This window comes from Silene latifolia, chromosome 11 (assembly GCF_048544455.1).
Source record: "Silene latifolia isolate original U9 population chromosome 11, ASM4854445v1, whole genome shotgun sequence".
Taxonomy (NCBI): domain Eukaryota; kingdom Viridiplantae; phylum Streptophyta; class Magnoliopsida; order Caryophyllales; family Caryophyllaceae; genus Silene; species Silene latifolia.
In genome coordinates this window covers 164,137,032-164,154,232 of record NC_133536.1, presented here as the reverse complement: position 1 = coordinate 164,154,232, position 17,201 = coordinate 164,137,032, and the positions used below count along the sequence as shown (strand labels likewise).

The window sequence follows — 17,201 nt, the reverse complement described above, 5'->3', positions numbered from 1 at the left end:
CTTGGGGATGTTGATGACCAGAATGGATTGGTGATGTAATTTGGTATTAGTTGGCTCTTGTGAGTTCTGGAGTTGAGAGAGACTTAGTCTTGAGAAGAATTTGTTAATCCTATAGTTTTATAGACCTTGAGGTAGGTCGCATTGAGTACTTGAGATGATGGGACGGTGTTGTAGCTGAGTGTAGTTCCGCTTTTGGCAATCCTTAATAAATAAAAGGATAGAGGAATGTGAGATCCTATTAATTTTTCGGATTTTGGGGTTGGTATGTCACTACCTTGTTTTGAAATGAAAACCTTGTAGAATTTGAGGAACCCATAGTTGACACTAGTTGGATACGAATATAACTTTGTTGGAAGCCTTGACCTTAGGCTTGTGAAAGTTGTTTTGGAATGTTATTGTAAATTTGGACTTTATATCTAATCCTTTGAGGAATCTTTCTATTGGAATTGGAATATTGTTGGGAAATAGGATTGTGAACCTTTCTCGATGTACCGATCTTCCTAATTCCGATCTCTGACAATTGTATTCTTACTATTTCGGCTTGTTCCGTTGTGTTCGCCTTTATGGAACTCATTTAACCTCCTGAGTAAAGCGTCTTGTTCGTTGACATCTTTATTGACTTCATCCAAAAATTCCACCTTTAAAAGTTCAATTCCTTCTTGTCTGTTGGGTGTGAGTTCCCTATCGCGACTTGCACTTCTCGTTCCCGAGTTGTTTTCCATCTTGCATAGATTCTATATAGTTTGAGTAAACTTTTTGTTTATTTTTCCTTAATTTGGAGTGAAATCTACAAATTGACCTCTTTCTATAACATTTGAAAATGATTTCTCACTCTCTTTCAACCCTAATGTTCGATTGGATATCTAAGCTATTTCTCGTTGTGTGTAATGATTCCTTTTCTTACTCTTTTTCCGAGTTACTAAGCCTTGTATAATCATAATTAGTAAAGATAGTATTCTTACTATAGAATTTTAAACTAAAAGTTTGAAAATGCTTTTATGATTTTCAATGGTTTTAACATTAGTGAATGTTAAATCTCGTTGTTGGAGACGTCCCAATAATGGGTTTTCTCATTTATTGGTGTAGAAATATTTTTATATCTTGATATGAATATGGATGTTCTTGTCTGATCAACAAGAGTATCACCGTTTCATTGAAAAGATACCTATATTTTCTAATAACTATAATTTCTCCTTCTAAGTTTCGAGGACGAAACTTTTTAAAAGGAGGGGTGATTGTAACGCCCCGTAATTTCGGACCGTTAATATATTTCAAAAATAATTTATTAATCAAATAAAATTTGATATTTAAAGTAATTAAAGTAAAAATAATTCAAAGAAATATAATTTTATTATATTTTGAAGAAAAGTATTTATTTTGATAGTTTCGAAATGTTTAAAAATAGTTTAAACCGTGTAAAACTTTTTATTTCGAAATAAGGGCGTATCGGGGGGGAAAATGACAATTCTTTTGAACGTTGGGTAAACGAAATTGGAAGTGGGTCGTATGAATACTCAATTTTCTTGTAATCTCGTGTTTAAAAACTTTGGTCTTGACGGAATTTGCGTTTGACTTACGGATTTAATTATTATTGAAACGAGTCAAAACCGACTCGTAAAAATCCCGACTAAAAATCCCGCACCTTCCTTTCCTCCTTTCCTTTCTCCCTTCACGCGCACCACCCCTTCCTTTCTTCATTTTTCTGGTTTTTTCTTTGTTCATCAACATTCAAACTCAACCAAAAACATTTCAACAAAAATTCAAGCTGTTTTGGCCATAATTTCTTCGTTTCTTATCGGTTTTTCACGAAATTTACCTTTCCGGAATCCTCTCGTCGCGATCTACAACTTGGTATAATTTAATTTCAGTTTTCTTGAAGTTGTTTTAAGACTAATTTTCGGAAATTTCGGTTTATATACTTATCTTTGTGTTTTAATTGTTTATTTAGGTGAAGAATTGGAGGACGAGTTCGGGGACTCGTATATTGTAGAGGATAGCGGCTAGTTGTTGTTAGGGTTTCGGTTTTGAGGTGCTAATTGCTCATTTTCTAGCTTAAGGTAACATATTTCGAGTTACTCGACGAATTATCGTCACAATCTTTGTTGTTTTTGTATGATTGGTGATTTTTGGTTGAATAGTAGTTTTCACATGTAAAATTTGTTGCATGCATGCTTAATTTGTGCCTTTTGTTAGTTTAAATTATCAAAGTTGAATTGGAAACGATTAATTAATGTTCAGACGGTCTTTTACTAAACAAAAATGGAAAAAAATGGTGGTGTAGGGGGGACGGGCAAGCGAGGCGAGCGCGTGGTGCCCACGGCTAGCCCACGGTTGGCCCGGGTCGGTCCGTTGCTTGTTTCGCGGTTTTCCATGCAAAATTTGTCATTTCAGGTTTATTAATGACTTAGTTAGTATGAGTACACTTTAGGAATTGAATCATATAAGTAATAAAAATTATGTTAATGGTAAAACTATGCTTATATTAATAGTTATCACATGTTAGGCTAGTTTACAAAATGAATTTGTAAATAATAGGCTCAGAATGAATTATATAGGGATAATTGTAATGTTTTGTTGATTGTGCCGAAAACTGAGCCTTAGTCCCTTTGACTGATGCGATGTCAGTTAATTGAGTGATTGGTCAGCCGCAATTTGACCCGTACCTGTCGCAGGGCTGGGGTTGCGGGTAAAAATTCGGTTGTATGAATTAGATAATCGGCCTTTTTCTTGCTTTATGCCATTTATTATATCTTTATTCCACATGTTTAGTTAGTTGAATTTAAGTAGCTTCTTATATTGTAGAAACGGCCCTAGATTCCCTGAAGCCTTTAATTTGGATAATATTGTTAGAATTGGAAATTTGTGTTGAGGATTTCATCGTTGGTTTATCTATTTGAATAGACATTTATATAGCCTTTCACATGATACAATGTTAGAATTTATGTTGGTAAGTAGGACTTTTTGCCCTCTTAAGGTTAAGTGGGTGTCTTACTTGACTTGTGTGGTGAGTCTTGTGTGGTGTGGGCTAAAGTATTCAAGTGGGACTAGTCGGGACTAGGTCCTAGGTGAGTATTTCGGCCTTCATCATAGATAGGTCTTTATAGTCGTTGACGAGTATATGTTCACTGCTTGATAGCCTTTGTGTTCCTGACTAGTGGATTTATATCCAAGTTGGGGCATGACCTCAGGTACTTATTTTGATAGTATGGGGTCAGCTTAAGTACTAGCCAACCCTTTGGTGGACTCCTTAGGGTACTCACTTTGTTTTTAGAAAAATTGTGGGTCTTGGGTGCGGTGGTGTGTATCCGCATGTCTAGGTCTGCGCAGATATTAGGCTAGGGTTGTGTTGTCTCTTGGCCATGTTTTATTAATATTAACCGCTGAGCCAAGATACCGGTTCGATTACCTTCCCTACCTCGTGGTATAGACTCGAGTTACAAAGTGACTATTGACCGTACTAAGAACTTATGCCTGTCTTTGATATATTGCCCTTTCTTGTTTGATGATTCTATGAATCATAGAAGGTGAGATGCAAGCCGGCTATGGTTGATAGAGTTTGGATTACTATTTGTTAAATGATTCACATGATAGTTTAGTTTGGTCAGTTTAGGGGTCATAGGTTAGATTACAGGGTAGTTACATGGTTTATCATATTGTTTACATGTTACATTACATGTTACATTAATTTTGACGATTCGTGGCTGGGAGGACTCGAGGTTACTCCCCACTGAATTGTGGCTTTCGTGTTTGTATAAAATGCGATTGGCAGGTTGTTGATGCTTTGTTGGGGTCACAGACGAGCTAGCGAGCAAGGAACCTTGGACCTAGTTTTTGGCTATTCTATTAGTAAACCTTTTACCTTTTGGTTTTGTATATTATTTGAAGGGACATATGTCTCCCTTTTCTATTTTGGGTTTGTATCTTTACTTTTTCTTATCATTAGCTATGTATGTAAAGTAGCTCATTAGCAACGCAGGTTTTGGCTCCCGCCTCTTGGGAATGTTGGATATGTTGTGATTGGTTTAGAAAATTTTTGAAATTACAGGTTTTTGGCTAGTTGAACCAATTACAAACATATCCTACCAGTTTTTCTGTAGAATTTACGTAATTAATTAAGGCTAGATTTAAGGGTGTCACAGTGACAATGCTGCACGGCCCAACACTCGGAGCCGTAAAGTAAGGCAGGCCTAATTGTCGTGCGATAAAATTTTCCCTTTAATCTTTGGGGCATATCTTTATCGCATAGAAACCCTGAAGCACTCTTCCATTTCAACCATCCCGTTTTAATTCTGTGAGCCGCATCTCCGTCTAACTCCCCATTTTTTTTAATAATAGATCCTAGATATCTGAAGAAATCCAAACCCTCAACAACCTTCCCATCGAAAATAATACTCCCCGCCTATGTCGATCTCAACCCCGCCACCTTAGTGAACTTACACCTCAAATACTCAGTCTTACTCCTGCTCAGCCTAAACCCATGAGTCTCTAAAGTCTGCCTCCACAATTCCAACTTTCTCTCCACCCCCTCTTTTGTCTCATCAATCAACACAATATCATCAGCAAATATCATACACCAAGGGATTTCGTCCTGAATATCCCTTGTCAACTCATCCATAACTATAGCAAAGAGAAAAGGACTAAGTGCGGAACCTTGATACACCCCGATGGTACTAGGAAATTCTTCCGTTCTCCCAACATTAGTGCGAACACTTCTACTATTTCCCTCGTACATGTCCTTTATGAGGTCAATATATTTTCACAACACACCCTTTCTCGCCAAAGCCTGCCAAAGTACTTCTCTTGGTACCCTATCATATGCCTTTTCCAAGTCAATAAACACCATATGTAAGTCCTTCTTCTTGTCCCGATGGTATTCCATCAACTGTCTCATGATAAAAATCGCATCCATAGTCGATCTCCGGGGCATAAATCCAAATTGGTTATCCGAGATGTCTACACACCTCCTAAGCCTTTGCTCAATTACCCGCTCCCATAACTTCATCGTATGACTCATAAGTTTAATTCCCCGATAATTGGAACATTCTTGAACATCACCTTTGGTCTTGTACAAAGGGACAAGAGTGCTTCTCCTCCAAGCCGATGGCATCTTGTTGCTTCTCCAAATCTTGTTGAAGAGCATGGTTACCCATTCGATCCCTTTCTCCCCGAAGCACCTCCAAACTTATATGGGTATACCATCCGGTCCCTCTGCTTTATTTGACCCCATCTTCCTTAACGCCTTTCTAACTTCACTCTTTTGTATTCTACGCACAAATTCCCGATTAACCATGCTTGGTGTTACCTCTACATCCCCAAAACCTTGTTCTTGATGTCCATTGAATAAAGTATCAAAGTAAGAACTCCATCTAGCCATTATTTCGTTATCCTGAACCAGAACCTTGTCGTCCATATCTTTCACACACTTAACTCTCCCAATATCTCTCGTCTTTCGGTCTCTTATGCGAGCCAGTTTATAGATATCCTTCTCTCCTTCTCTCGTGTCCAACCTGGCATACACTTCTTGGTTAAATTTTGCCCTCGCATCCCGTACGGCCTTTTTAGCGGCTCATCTAGCCTCCTTGTACTTTTCAAAGTTCTCATCACTCATGCATTTCCCCAGAACCTTATAGCATTCACGTTTGGTCTTTATCGCTTGTCTCACCACATCGTTCCACCAAGATGTGTCCTTACTTGATAGTCTATTCCCTTTAGATTCCCCTAACACCTCCTTCGCCAAATCCTTTACAACATACTCTAATTTATCCCACGTTGCATCAATATCTTTCTCCTCGCAATCCGACCAAATATCGCTACTTCCAACCTTATCCAAAAATGCTTGTTGGTTTCCCCTTGTAGCTTCCACCACTTGATCCGTGCCTCACCGATTATCTTTCTCTTCCTCAAGTCTCTCTTACCCCGAAAATCAAGAACCACTAGTCTATGTTGTGTTGCGGCACTTTCCCCGGGTATGACTTTGCAATCGGTGTACTCTTTCCTCCACACATTCCTATACCAAAAGGAAGTCAATTTGACTAGCATTTCCTCCACTTCTATAAGTCACCAAATGAGAATGTCTTTTCTCAAATAAAGTATTCAGAACACCCAAGTCATATGCCAAAGCAAAATCTAATATGTCACTTCCTGCTTCATTTCTCTCCCCGAACCCAAAAGCCCCATGAATGTTCTCGAAGCCAACTCGACTAGTACCCACATGCCCATTGAGGTCACCACCAATGATCAATTTCTCTCCAATAGGGACTCGTTCTACAACCTCTTCCAAATCTTCCCAGAAGGCTCGTCGAAAAGAAGCATCCAAACCTACTTGAGGTGCGTAAGCACTTATAACAGTCACCACCTCATCCTCGACTACAAGCTTAATGCTCATAATCCTATCACTCTTTCTCGATACTTCTACCACATCATCGATGTAATCTTTATCAATGACAATACCCACTCCATTACGACTTTTGTCTTTACCCGTGTACCAAATCTTATAACCCCAAGGCGCTATCACCCTTGCTTTATCTCCGACCCACTTTGTCTCTTGTAGACACATTATATGCACTCTCCTCCTTTTCATAACCTCCCCTACCTCAGCTAATCTCCCTGTCAAAGAGCCAACATTCCAAGTACCAAAACGTAACCTACTACCCTTCCTAAAGTCATGTCCTGATTTCTTTACCCGCTCTTGACCATGCTTCCCAAATCCAAACCTATTTGACACCACACCCATACTTCGAGGTGGCACACCACTTTTGGGTGACGACCTAACAACCCATGCAAATTTTTCACTACACCCGGGTCTAGAAGATGTAGCGCACCCTTGCCTATTTGACACCACCCCCAGATGTAAAGATGGCGCGTCGCTTCCGGGCGACGACCTAGTGATGCCTGTCGTTGTGTGCACCAAAAATAATATTTATAATACCTATTAAAACTAACAGAAGTTAGTGGTAACAGGGTCAAACCACAGAGAGGCGGGGGAGTTTTTATTATTTAATATTATAGTCTTAGGGTAACAATGAGGGGGATTTTGATTTGGAACTAATTCTAAAGCAAATAGATTAAAACTAAATGCAAATAAAAGATGAAAAAGCAGTAAAGAAAATGACGTAAACCAATAATAAAAAGGAACTAGGATGATCGGCTCACTACAGCTTCGATGGCACATAAGTCTAGGTAGGTCTCGAAATACAATCGTGGGTGATGGGTATGACAAGTCCCCTTGGTCCATGTCAACTAATAGCCCCTCTCGGTCTATGCTATTAGTCCCTAGGTGTCACTAATACTAACTTTCGTTAGTAACCCTAATGCCTAAATCACTTACCTTTCAGTCTAGCAATTTAGTCGTCTTAATTCGTTAATCAAAGTCCTTCCCTATCTTTCGATCTACGGGTTGGTCAAAACTAAGCATCTAACAAGTCTCCGCTAGGTCTCATTGATAGATATTGCACTTAACGAATTAAACGAGGCAAATCAGACACGAAGGTCGGTCGATCGACCAGCTACTCCAGTCGACCGACCACCTGACTCAGTCGACCGACTAGATAAGCCAGTCGGTCGACCAAGCCCTAATCCGGGGTCACCTATTCTAATGCCATCTACGCTATAGATCGCCTACATCCTAGCAAGGGGTGATTTAGCTACGCATAATGGGTCTAATAAGAACGCATAAATTGATAAAAAGCATAAAGGAAAACATGATTGAAATTAAAGCAATAATAATACGATAATGAGATTAGGGTTTCGGGATCCTAACTACACAATTCTAATACTAACAATGAAATAAAGCAGTACTGAAAATAAAGAGCAAGAAAATACCGAATTGAATAGCAAGAAAGCGAATCCGAGAGCCAAACAAGAACTTTATTGAGAATTAACCAAGTATGTAAACTAAACTAATGTATGAATTGAGATCTAAAACTATGAACTAATGGAAACTAGATGATTGATACAGTGGAAAGGTATTACGTTATATAGCCAAGTCTCGTAATACTTTTCTTAAAACCTAATTACATATGGGCTTTCTAATCGTCTTTTATTTCCGTCAATCAGCTCAACTGGTCTACCGACCATCATCCATGGTCGACCGACCAAAGGTCGGGATTATAGAGGCTTCTGACTTGATTACAAAACTCGTGCTACAGCGTGCTTGGTCGACCGACCAAAGTGCCCAGTCGATCGACCAAAGGTCGGGGTGCAGCAATGCATTCTGACGAATTCTGCAGCGTGCACCGATCTTAAAACAGCTGCCATTTCTTCGTTAATTATCGGAATAAAGCGATTCTCATGGAGTTGGAAAGCTAAGAGGATAAGCTTTCATCTCCAATTGGAATCACTCGATTATCCGCTCTAGAACTCGAGATACTGCCATCTGAAGCAGGCTGCAATATCGTGAAGTGCTTCTTTGCTTGTTAAACTCGTACGCACCCATGCTTTTGCTATGTTTAGGCCTTGAAACGCGCACCAAGCTCATTCCTCGAGTAAATACCTCATGTAAAATCCTATGCTAAACACTCGGGAACGGATTCGGCTCATTTTCCGCTGGATTCTTCACATTTCTGCAATATTATACAAAAACACGAAAGTAGACAGAAATAGGGAAAATAGTAGCATAAACTACAAAATTGAGCTCTGAAATGCGTGTAAAATAAGGTGTAAAAGATCATATAAATGACACGCATCACCTAGCAACCCTCATATACTTTTTACTACATCCGGGTCAAAGAAGTGCAGCGCGTCGCTTCTGAGGAGACGCCCCAATGATGTTCAAATTCCGATTCATGTCCATAAAATGTGACTAAGTTTTTATGCTGGCTGCCACAGAGCTACCGCAACCCTCCTCCTTTATCCGGGCTTGGGACCGGCCGTGAATGCCTGAAGACACTCACAGGCGGAGTTCCTCTCTCACTACTCTCATGTAAGAAAATGTAAGAAACGCGAAATTATATACAATATTATAAAATGTAAAGATTATGGGAAGAAATATTTTACAATTAGTGGTTTGGGATAGGACTCCACCAAACTAGTTCAAGTTGTCGAGATTTTTTGTCCATAGAGCTCAAGGCTCTTAGAAGAAGATCAAAGGCTTGTGAACAAGCCCCAAATAAGCATAGGTATAGTTTGCTTAACTTCATAATAAAGCTTGGCCAAGGAGATTTTTCATTCATTTTCTTTTCCACTTTTCTCTTGGCACTTGAATATTTGTATTGCTTCAAACCAACAAGCCCATGATTCTTGTCAACGCTAGGGATGAAGTGTGGCTTATCTTCATCCGGAGACTTCCACTTGCCATCTTCTTTTTTCATTTTGGTGATGATGATAGCATTTTGATTACTCAATCCTTCCAAAGTAGAAGGAGAATTCTCACAACATTGAAGATCGGGTTCTTTAGAAGTTGAAATTGTGGATGTCAAATTTCCACAAGTGGCCTCATTTGCAAGTTTGTTCTTGAGCTTTTCCACCAAGTATCCTTTATATGATGATTTGACTTTTTGGAGGAGATCCAACATATCATCTCCAATAATCATAGTCTTTATAGGCAATAAGGAAGGGGCATTCTCCTTCTTCATGATAAGATATCTCAAATTTCTCAAGGATAGGCTCCTCAAGTAGAGTGATCTCACAAACTTCCTCTTCCTTATCCCATGAGTTCTTGCAAAACATGATCTTGTCATCATGGCTATCTTCATAGGAATCATAAATGGGGGCTTCATCTTTCTTCAATAATCCTTCCTCCACCATCTCAATGTTCACATCAAAAGACACACCCTCATACTCACAAAGGCTAAGAATATTTGGCTTACTCAACCTCGTGTCTTCTTCATCGAATACAACACTTTCATACTCACAAAAGCTCAAAAGGATTAGCTCCTCCCACTTCTTATCAAAGGTAAACCTTCAAACTCGTATTCATGATCAATGTCTAAGGAATGGTGAGGAGTAGTTACTTGGGCTTCTTTTATTTGGGCAATTTGGATCTCCAATTCCTCACCTTGGGTAACAATGCCTTGAAGAACATTGTCCCTATTTTGGCCTCCTCTAGCATTTGTTTGAAGAAGTTTTGTTGATCTCCCATCATTTAGAGGATCACATTTTGAATGGGTTCATCTTCTTATTGTGAGTGGTTGTGAAAGTGGTAGCATTGTAGTATTTGGAATTCATTATGAAGTGGGTATTGGGTGGGTGGTTGTTGTGGATATTGGATGTGGTGATTTTGGTGGGAAAACTTGGGGTAGTAGTTAGGATTTCCATTGTATGAATAGTAAGGTAGGTTTGTGTTGACTTACTCCTCAAACTCCCCATACCCATTGTAGTCATACTCAAAAGATCCACCACATATTCCTTGTACCAAGTCTTGGGTCATCATCATAGCCAAGATAAAGATACAACTACAAACATGGAAACAACAATAAAACGGTAAAAACGAACCTTGAGGAACAAGTTCCTCAAGGTTAAATCACAAATAAAAATAGACAAACAAGTAGAAACTTAATCACATATCACCATCCCCGGCAACGGCGCCATTTTGACGGTCAGATTGTCGTCGTGTCTCCCAATCAAACACATTTATATTCTCAACAAACAACTAGTTAGTGGTTAAGTCGAGGTCGATCCATGGGACGGTGTGCTTTGGGTTCTAAGTCTATATATCTCAATTTATGCTAGCGTCACAATTGATTTGGGTTTGTTTGGTGAGTCTAGACAAATAGAAGCAATAAAGTAAAACAAGCAATAAAGATGTAGACAAATAATAAAGGATACTAGGATATCATATGATCATAAGGGATTCATGGGAGTTGATCATACAAACATGTTCTCTACTAGAAGCAAGCACTTATTGTTGTGATGGGATCGAGTTAGTGTATATCTTACAATCCCTAAGAAGGTTTGGGTTCCGGAGCCGAATCGATTAGATTGTACAACACCTACAAATCGACTTAGTCCTTCCTATTTAATTATATGCATGGTCTAATAAGACTCGGATTGGTTTATGTCTTATAAGTCTCATTGAAAAGGTAAGTGATAGGTAAAAAATGCAAGGATTCATAGGCTCGCATTTCATCAAACATAACATGTGCATAAGTTGAAATCACAACAAGCAAGCAAATTAATTATGAAAACATATTAGATTAAGCATGAATCATTTCCCATGTTAGTTTCCCCTAATTACCCAATAATCCTAGCTAAGTAACTACTCACTTATTATCATGGAAAACATGTCATTAATGGTGTCAATCATCACAACAAGTATAAACATGATAAGAGAGTGAAGAAATAAACAATAAAGAGTAAAGAGTAAAGAGATTATACCAAACTTAAGATGAACAAATGGAAAGGAAAGAATAATGGAAGAAAACTTGATTGATTGATGAAGAGTTGTCAATTCTCCAATAATAACCCAATAATCTTCAATTACCCAATAATAATAAACTTGAATAATGATTAAGGAAAGATTAATGTGCAATTTTGTGGAATGGTTGATATTAATCTATTCTAATCTACTCCTAATCTAATCTAAGAGAACTTTCTACTATGGGAACTTCCCCCCTCTTGATTATTACAAATGGGGTATTTATAGTAGTGTATTACTAGGTTAAGTAAGGATAAATTAGTAAATAACAATGCTAAGTTTTAAAGTGGAGAAATGCAACTCTTTCAAGGAGATGAGCATATCGCGCTAGTGTCGTCATCATCCGCTCGGATCAGGGAGGGAGACACTCGGATTGTGAGGTGAGGAGACGACCGGCTTCTGCTCGGGACGCTCGGATCTCGAGAGGGAAAGATGAGCGTCTTCTGCCTAATCCGCTCAGATTGTTCCTCAGAATGGACCTTGCTTTTCCTCCTTTTGCATGCTCCTTATTCTTGTGTTGTCGGTCTTCGTTCTTGCCTCCTCTTTCACACTAGTCCATCCAATATCATCAATAAGCTTCCAAATATGCACGAGAGAAGGGAATTTCCGCCTAATTATCTTGTTTCCTACAAAACATACGAAATGCACTAGGAAAGCAAAATAGGAAGGAATTGACGGATAAAATGGCCATGAAATGCTATATTAGTATGCAAAATGGGTTCAATTAGGGGACTAAATGTGCGCAATTAGAGTCACAATAATCATCATAAGAGTTATGCCGACTTGTATCGCAGGGACATCGAGTTCGCAGTGGGTGACAAAGTCCTTTTAAAAGTGTCACCAATGCGAGGAGTGATGAGGTTTGGAAAGAAGGGTAAGTTGAGCCAGAAGTTTATCAGCCCATATGAGATTTTGGATCATGTAGGTGAGGTGGCTTACAGGTTAGCTTTACCAGCAGCGTTGGATCGAATCCACAACGTCTTTCATGTTTTACAACTCCGGAAGTATGTTAGTGGCCCGTCACATGTACTTGAGGTTGAGAACATCGAACTGGATGAGTCCTTATCTTATGTTGAGGTTCCTAAATATATCTTAGACCGCAAAGTAAGCAAGACAAGGAATAGCAAGACCGTCTTACTCAAGATGCTTTGGTGTAATCGTAATGTGGAAGAGGCCACATGGGAACCCGAGGAGGCTATGAGAGAACATTTTCCCACTCTTTTTGATCAGGTATGTTTGGTTACGGGGATAAAACCGTTGTCTTTTTAGGGGGGTAGGAGATGGTCGCATGTTGTTTTTGAGTTGGTCTTAATTAGCTTAGTGATGTTTTGTGTTAGTTTAGCTACGTTTGGGTCGTCTGGCCGGTTGTGTTGGGTGTTTTGTCTTATGTAGAAGTAGTTGTTTGGTTTTGTTGGTCTTCTTTTGTGTGTATAGTGTGAACTTCGGGGACGAAGTTATTTTTAAGGAGGGAAGAATGTAATACTACGGATTTCCTAAGATGATACTCGGCCGAATATGGCGTACTCGGCCGAGTAAGGGGTGTCGGGTATTCTTGATAGTTTACTGCCTAGGAATACTCGGCCGAGTATGGGGAATACTCGACCGAGTATGGGGAATACTCGACCGAGTAGAGAATACTCGGCCGAGTATACTACATACTCGACCGAGTATCCGATCTGACGGGTGTTGTTTTCTGCGGTTTGATTTAGAGATGATTAGAGTTATATAAAACGCGTTAATCAGTTTCTAATCACTTTTTACAAAACCTAAACATTTCAACGTAACTCTAATCCTCTCCAAATCTCTCTCAAGTGAGTGGATCGTTAGCAAGTTTTCTTTATCTTTCATTGTATCGTAGGTTTTGGTAAGTCCTTGATTTCATCAGTTCCTTTGATTAATCTTTTAGGGTTTTTGTTTGATTGCAGTTTCAGCACAATATTCTCCATACTGCATTCAAAATTCAAAACACTCAATTTTTGTGTTTTAAATAGGTAAACATCAATATACAAGGAAACAATTACCAAATAATGTCAGATTGAAAGTGAAATATTACAACTTTGAAATACCGAGCAAAATAGTAGCAAATAATAGCAAATAATAATAATTAAATAACAATAAATAGGTTAAGATGATTGCCTTTATCACCTAACAAATGGTGGTTGAGAGGCAGGAGAAAAAGATGTGCGTCATTTTTTCTGAAAAATGAATTTGGCTGAAACCCTAATTTTGGGAGATGAATGAAAGTTTAGAATTAGGAAACAGAGTGGGTTTGGGAAACTAAAGGGTTTTAATCGTGTAAAGGTTTTTTTAAGTAATTTTCCATATGAAACAATCACGCACACACACATAATCATCCAAGTCACATGCCCTGTCAGCCACCTCAAATGCCAAGTCACCTAAGCCAAGTGTTGTAAGCAACTTAACGGCTATAATTGGCGGTTTAAGAGTTAATGGTCACGTTAAGTGTAATTATGACACCTTAGGGTTACAATAATACCTGTAATTTCTAAGGCATGTACTCGGCCGAGTACACCGAGTACTCGACCAAGTGGAGCTCACTTGACCGAGTGAGGTACCAAGTAACACCTGGTCATTTTGTACCAGCTTCTGACAACGCACTTGACTGAGTGCCACCAAGCACTCGACCGAGTGACATGTCGTTGTCCATGATTACGCTTGTAAGCTTTTTTTTGTGGACCTTAGCCTTTTAAACTATCTGTAATACTACGAATTTCCTAAGCTGGTACTCGACCGAATATGGAGTACTCGGCCGAGTAAGAGGTGTTGGGTATTCTGGAAAGTTTACTGCCCCGGAATACTCGACCATGTAGATGATACTCAGCCGAGTATACTCCATACTCGACCGAGTATCCGGTCTGACGGGTGTTATTTTCCACGGTTTTATTTAGAGATGATTAGAGTTATATAAAACGCGTTAATCAGTTTCTAATCACTTTTTACAAAACCTAAACATTTCAACGTAACTCTAATCCTCTCCAAATCTCTCTCAAGTGCGTGGATCGTTAGCAAGTTTTCTTCACATTTCATTGTATCGTCGGTGTCGGTAAGTCCTTGATTTCATCAGTTCCTTTGATTAATCTTTTAGGGTTTGGTTTGAATTATGAATTGGGGAAAAGGGGTTTTGCATATGGTAATTGGAGTTTATGTGATTGTTGTTAGGTGAGGACTTCGTAGAGGAGCCGTTCTAGATTGCCTTGCTTGTGTCTCTTTGCAGTTTTGCTAAGGTAGGGTTTCCCTACTCAATTCCTGTTTAATTGATTTAAGATTATGTTGTATTATGTACGATGGATTGTCTGCTGATAATTGTTGGAGGGTTGGTGTTGGTGTGGTTGTTGTGATGGTTGTTGAGGGGAGTCACTTGCGGGAGTGGCTTAACGCTCTAGTTTCGCCTACTCTGAAACCCGCCACAGAAGGGGATGTGCACATTAATGAACAGGGTTATCGCTCGTTGATGAGCAGGGCTTAGGTGGGGATTGGCTGCGGTCCCCCACTAGCAGAGAGGATTACCTGTTGCGATGGGTAATCTGGTAGGGCTACACACTTCGGTGTGTAGTCGGTTATGTGGGAAATAATCTGTATACTTCCCTTAAACTCGAAGGATTATAACGAGTTTAACAATGATGATCAATGGTCATAAACAAAATACATAAACAAAGTATAAAGGATTTAGAATTAACCTTCGGTCCTAGCAAAATTGGCCTAAGAACAATATCAAAATTGATATTCGCCTATTAGTTGCACCCAAGACGATATGAGATATGCCCTTTGATTATGCTAGAAATCGATCTAAAATTTTCTGTAAAATTTAGTTGTTTTTGTGTTTTGTGATGAGAGAGAGGAGGCAAGGTCAAAAAAAGCATTAGGGTAGAAATAATTCTCTCCCTTTCTTTTTATACTGACCGAATTATCGAGTTAATTAGGAAAGAATAATACTTTCCTAATTTTCGGCCATCAGACCGAAATAAGGACTATCAGCTCCTTATTTTTGGTCTTTCCAAAAATAAATAATATGTGTTGAATTGTCATCTAGTGAGGATCGAACCCATGCCCTCTTGGTATGTGTACCCTCACTATTACCACTATGACACATTCATCTTGTTAATATTAAATACAACTGATTATATTTAATTACGAATTAACAGATTAATTTGTCCAAGCTAACATTAAATATATTTAACTAAATATAACTTATTATATTTAATTTACGAATTGACAGTTAATTCGTCTCAACTTAATATTCTTTAATTTTATTAAATAATTATCTCATCAACACATTGACTAACTTTTTAGTCATTTTGGGCATCAATGTGATTATATTTCTATAACCACATTTCTCAAACACATCCTATAGGTGTGACCTTTAGGGACCAGTTGATCACCGCCATCTGTATGATAATAACGTCAAACTTTCTAGCAAGCCAACCGTTATTAGGTAAATGTTAATCAACTGATTAAATATACGAAGTATACCCTTGTGAACCTATAAGAGATTTACAAATGTTATCACACTAATTTGTGGAGGACACAAGCTCCAACAAACTCCCACTTGTCCTCACAAGTGTATGTGCGATAACCGATTCTCATATCCTATAAAATTTCTCCCACTCAATGTAAAACAATTTGCAAATCCGAATTCACAAAGGTCGTATTTTACAAGCGATCAATATCAAGAGTGGTTTCCCCGACTAGAGAGTAACTTAACTGATAAACGAATCAACATTCAAGCATGGCCATGCATTTCAGTTACAACTCCTCGAGTGGCCCTGAGAAATAACTATACCTGATAAGGTTTGGATATTTTCCTCAACTCGAATCCTGCAGATGTAAGCACAGTATGAAATTACCCAGAAAAAATCTACTTAGCCTCCAAAGTTATGGCGGCATCGTGAGAAAGAAACCAAAGTCACCCAAAAACTGCCTTAATCTCAAGAGACAGTCGATAGTCAAAAGAATCGACTCTAGGAACACAATGGATGTCCTATCCACGACCTGGCACCGAATGATTTAAACATTTAGGACTCCATTACGTTGTCACAAAAAGTTGTCCTACGAGTTATCGTTATAATCTCGCATCTGTGATCGATCAGTCAACCGTTTGACTTATGGCTCGTTGAACCCACCATCAATCGACTGCACAATATAATAGCCGGAGTTATCAGCTCACATTGGCGATTACGGACCAAAACAAATATAATGTAATTCAGTTCATTTTGTGGCGTTCAATGTTGTCAGTACAATCCACATGAAAAACAAAATATTATAATAAAATGAAGAAGTTATAAATAGTATATGAAAAAGATAATGTATCAAATTCATAATCAAGTACTACAACTCAGGAACACGTTTAATTCCCATGGAAATGATGTGCCCTACATGGTTATCATAATTCAACGATTCAGTAGTAGAATCTGCTACAACACACTAAGAGTGAAGACGAACCGGACTGAGATCCGTTTGGAAGCTAGCATCTGCGTAACCGGTTGCGTATAGCTTAGTATCTCCTCCATAAGTCAATACCAAATCCTTAGTCCTCCCTAGGTACCTGGATTCTTTTGGTACCGACTCGTCATACTCAATGCATGTGCCATGTCTGGACGTGTGCATATCATGGCATACATGATTGATCATATAGCTGATGCATAAGGAGCACGATTCATGCGTTCAACCCCTTCAGGCGTCGTGGGTAACTGAGACTTGCTCAACTGTATCCCAGTCGTCATTGGAAGGTTCCCCTTCTTGGAGTTGGTCATGCTGAACTTCTCAAGAATCTTATCCAAATAAGACTCCTGACTAAGTGATAACGTCCGTCGTGATCTATCTCGGTAGA

The 17,201-nt window shown here is 38.8% G+C and overlaps 1 long non-coding RNA gene across 1 annotated transcript; it reads left to right on the top strand.

The window, feature by feature from the left end:
* The first annotated feature begins 1,462 nt into the window (after positions 1 to 1,462).
* On the top strand, positions 1,463 to 3,824 carry LOC141615177 (uncharacterized). Its single transcript, XR_012529687.1, has 3 exons — positions 1,463 to 1,851; positions 1,949 to 2,057; positions 3,770 to 3,824. It is a non-coding gene; the product is annotated as an uncharacterized LOC141615177 (long non-coding RNA).
* The last annotated feature ends 13,377 nt before the right edge of the window (positions 3,825 to 17,201 follow it).